Source organism: Nylanderia fulva, unplaced genomic scaffold, assembly GCF_048542155.1.
Source record: "Nylanderia fulva isolate GAGA-0341 unplaced genomic scaffold, ASM4854215v1 Scaffold444, whole genome shotgun sequence".
Classification (NCBI taxonomy): domain Eukaryota; kingdom Metazoa; phylum Arthropoda; class Insecta; order Hymenoptera; family Formicidae; genus Nylanderia; species Nylanderia fulva.
This window is the reverse complement of record NW_028190526.1, coordinates 27501-32286: the sequence shown is the minus strand read 5'-3', so window position 1 is coordinate 32286 and position 4786 is coordinate 27501.

Sequence of the window (4786 nt, the reverse complement as noted above, 5' to 3'; positions counted from 1 at the left end):
GGGGCGGAGATGGAAACCCCCCCCGAAACCCGGGGGAAAAGCCCCCCTGATCTGATCGGCCCCCCCCCCCGATGAAAGCGGCCAACCTGGCGTTAAACATCCACCCCCTTTTTGAAAAATGGGTGAGAGGTCCCCCCCGGAAGCCACCCCCCCCTCGCGGGGGGGCCCGAGGTTTACCGACCGGCTAAATCCCCACACGGATTCCGCCCCCCCCGCCCCCCATAACGGGCCCAAATTCTCGACCCCCCTCGATCCTTTTAGCCCCCTATGGGACCCCGATGGACACCCCCCCTAAACCAACAATGAAAACCCGGGGAGAACGACCCCAACCGCACGTTTCAAAAAAAAGGGATCACCCAAACCCCGGCCAGGCAAAAGGGGTTTGGGGGGGCAAACCCCCCCCTTGAAATTTTGCCTCAACCACCGCCCGACCAGGCCCCCGGTACCCCCCCGGCCCCACATAAAACAGGGGCCCGGGGCTCCCCCCACCCCCCCCGGAGGCCCCCCCGGGAAAACCCCACCGCCCCAGGGACCCAGCACCCGCCAGACCCAGCTGGGGGGCGCCTAAAAATGGCCGGGGTCCACCTCGCACGGACCTTCCACCGACAAAAAAAACCCCTACAACTTTGCGGCGACGAGACTGGCGACCACGGGGCGACCCCCGATGGAAACGGGACCGCCCCCCCACCCAAAAAAGGGCCCGGGGCGCTTTTAAAACCCCAAAAATTAAAGCCCCGAAATAGGGGCGAGGGGGTTTGACGGAATACCCCGGGGATCGCGCCCCTGAAGGACCCCCCGGGGGAAAGGGACCGCCACATCCACGTCGGGCCCCCTCAAGACGGCCCCCGGAAAGGGGCGGAAAATTTTAGGGGGGACTTACCCCCCGGCCCCGCAGCCCCCCCAAAAACACACCGTGCCCCCCCGCCATCCGGGGGGCCCCCCAAAAAACAACCCCCACTCGGCCGGTAAAAAAAAGAAGACCCCCTGGTGGGAAAAAAACCCCCCTCCGGCACCCCCCCCCCCCGCCATCCCCGGGCCTCCGACGCAACCTGCGACGGCTCACCGCGGCCCCGGTGCCCCACCCCCCCCCGCTAGGATCCGCGGGGGGAAAATTTTTATTTCGCGCCCCCAAAACCCCCCCCGGGGGTTTATAAAAGGGACCGGGTAAAGGGGACCCGGCAAAAATTTGCCCCTTTGAGCGCCCAACGCTAACTCCGGCATTTTTGGAGACCTGTTTTCCGAAGGGGGAGGGCCGATCCCCAACCCCAGGGGCCCCAAACCCAAACCAGGGCCCCGGGGGCCCCCTCCGGTCCCGGCCGGGGATCCCCGGTTCAGCGATTGACGCCCCCGCAAAACCCCCAAGGGGGTATCCTGGACCGCGCCGCCCCAAGCCGGGCCCGGCCCGGGGGGGGCCCGGCCCGGGGGCCGTCCCCACGGCCCCCCCCCCCCCAAAAAACCCCCCAAAAAAAGAGGCCCCCCGGGGGGGGTGGCGGGGGGGGGGGGTCGTTATTTAAAAAATACGGCACCCCCCTTTTCCCCAACCCCCCCACTCAGAGACCCACGGACCGCCCCCCGGGGGGGCCCCCGTCAAAGTCCTCCTTGACCGGGCGGGGGGGCCCGGCCCCGTGGTTTTTCGCGTCAAAAACCCGGAAAGCCCCCGGGCCCCCCCCCCCTTTCCCCGGGGGATCACCCGGTTTTCAAACCGTTTCGCGGCCGCCCCATGATCCGCCGTTTTTAGAGGGGGTTAATGAAAAGGGCCCGGCACCTTTCAAAACCCCCTGCGGGCCGATCAGCCGCCCCCGGGGGGTTTGGGCCCCCCCAAAGGGCCCCAAAATTTCCACACGGGCCCCCCCCCCCGGGGGGGCCCCCCCAAACCGGGGCGGGGACCCCCCCCAAAGAATTGCGCGGAGTAGGGACCCCGGGGACGGGTATATAAGCCGGGGCGGACGAGCCGGCACCAGCCCTTTCCCAATTTTTCCCCGCCCCGGCAACGGGCTTCTGTTTTGAAAGTCCCGGGGTTTTTTGGGGGCGCTGGTTTTCCCTTTCCCCTTAGTATCGGGCAACGGGTTTCTTTTTGTAAAAAAACCGGGGTTTTCCCGGGGTTTCCCCCTCCCCCCCTGTAAAAAGGGGGGGGAAAGGGTTTTTCGTCGTTAAAAGGGGTTTTTTCCCTTTTCCCCGGGCCAAACCGCATCCGCCGGGCCCCCGGGGTTTTCTTTTTACACTGGGTTTCCATTTCCGGCCCCTCCTGTAACACCCGGGCGACGGGTTCTCGTCGTTAAGGGGTTTTCCCGGGGTTTTCCGGGGCTCCTTATAAGGCTATATGCCGCCGTACTTGGTTTTTACCGTCTCCTTTTTGGAAAAGGGTTAGCCATACCTAATTCCCCGTATACGGGAAGTAAGCCCCCTAGGAAAAACCGCTTGGTTGCGCTCCCCCTTTTGTTCCCAGCTGTTCCCGGGGGGAATTTTGAAAGGGCCCATCGGGGCACGTATGGGGTTGGCCTCCCCCTTTTGTATCCCCCCGTATCGTTCCCGGGGTTTAATTGAAGTCCTTTGGCCCGTTAAGGTATCGCTCCACTTTTAAAACCGGACGCCCGTCGATCCTCCGTTTTAAAATTCCCGGGGGACTCTTAAAGTTTTTGTTCGGGGTTTCGCCCCGGACGCCCCGCGATCCCCTTTTTAATTTTGGGGCTCTTAAGTTCTTTGTTGGCTTCGCACCACTCCTTTCGATCCCACGTTTTGTAAAATATACGGGACTTTTAAGTTTTTTTTTTCAGGCTTTACGCCACCGGGCCTCCTGCGATCACCTTTATACGTCCACGATCCGAAAAAATGGTGACCTCCCTTTTAAAAATTTTTTTTCGTTTTTTTTTTTTTTTGAATAAACCCCTATTTTATTAAGGAAAAGGGTCTAATTTTTTCCCCCCTTCCCCCGAACCTGGCCCCGGGAGCCGTCCCGGCGCCCGGGAAAGGGAAACCTTCAATAGCTTAAAATATAAAAAATTTAAAAAATAAAAAATAAATTAAAAAAACGAGAAATTATTTAAAAACGCATTTTTTTTACAAATTTTTTTAAAGCAATAAGTAATTTATAGTTACTTTAGGCTAACAAAAAATTATAAAAAAAATAATTTTACGTTGAATGTAAAATAAAAATTTTTTTTTTTATTTTTTCAACTGACTTAGGATATTGGTCGCCGGGGTTTTCCCCCTTGGAGGTGGCCGGGGCGGCCTGGTTCCGGGGGTGTTGCCCGGCCCCCAGGTTCGCCGGTCGGCGTGTTTGGGGGTCGCCCCCCCGGGGTGTGCCCGGCCCCGGGGGTGTGCCCGGGGCCGTGGTTTTCCCGGGGGGGTTTTGCCCCGGCCCCGGGGGGGCCGCCCGCCCGGAGGTCCCGGTGGCCTGGTTTCCGGAGGTGTCCCCCGGCCCCCAAGGTCGCCCGGCGGGGCCGGGGTTTGGAGGGGTCGCCCGGCCCCGGGGTGCCGCCACCCGGAGGTGCCGCCCGGCCCCGGGGGGGTACCGTCGGTGTTATACCTTTTTTTCCGGCATTTCTTTTTTTCCTTCTTTTTAATGTAATTTCGTGTTTTCATTCGCCTACGGTTTTTGAAATATTTTTTCGTCAATAGGGTTTTTTATCGTCGCTCTCCCGACATGTCTCGATTTTAAAGGCCTTCGGGCTTGCGCTCGCTCGGCCCCGCTAGGACCGGGGGTCGCCGACCCCGGCCCCGGGCCGGGGGTACTTTTAAAGATACGTCGCGGCCGGGGCCAAAGGTGAGGGGTTTCCGGGCAGTGTAAACGTACTTTCTCGAGTCTTCGCACTCCCCGGGTGTTTTTGACCGTCTCGTCCGTCGCCGACCGTTGGCCGGTGGTTTGGGGGACTATAAAAGGGTAGGGGGAGTTAAATTTCGTGTCGCGCCTCGACGTTGACAAACAAATCGCCCGAACGGGTTTAGAAAGGATTTTGTGGGGTCGGACCTGACCGGAGGAACATTTTATAAAGTTTATTTGAAACCCGAATATAAAAATAATATACGACGTCGCAGAACGCGCCGCCGCCAAGTCTTCTCATGATTGGAGGTTGCGTGTCTCGCGAAACGTACGTTCGACTCTCGCGTCGTCTCGTATTCCTCTTCGCCGGGGATTACGGTGCGGCTCTTCTCGTTCGTCGCGAACGCGCGCAAATTAACGCACACTTATTTATTACGAGCACAGCATTGCCACGAGTCGGTGTCGCAAGACCGAATGGCTCTTATGTGGCGCGCACGCCTCTAGTGTGTTGGCCGCGCGGTTCCCTCTCGTTTCGTACGCAGCAGCGGAATCGTCGCGCTTACCGAGCATCTACTCCACGGATACGAGTTTGCGGGAAGAGTTGCTTCTTCCCGCTCGCTTTGTACGCCGTAGCGAAATCTTATTGCTGGTCGTGTGCGGTTAAACGCGTACGAACCAGACAGAACAGTCCTCGACGTCTAAGCATCGCCATCGTCGATCTAGCGTCAGGGTGAATCGCGCGGTCTCTCGAGACCGCGCATCATAACATTTGGGAGAATAAGAACACGAGTATTTTGATCTTGTGGATTTTTGAACGGAGAGGAGGAGGAAGAAGAGGAGAGGCGGCGGCGTCGGGGGTTTACTCTCGCCTCCGTCGTTCTCTCGTACGCTTTACATAATAGCGTTAAACACAGCAGAGTGTCGCCGACCGGCTGAGCAAGACCGGCGGCAAATAAAATGGCACATACGAGCGTGTCGCGCGCGCGTCGGTGTTTCGGCATCGAACGCGCGCGCGCGCGAAAAAGA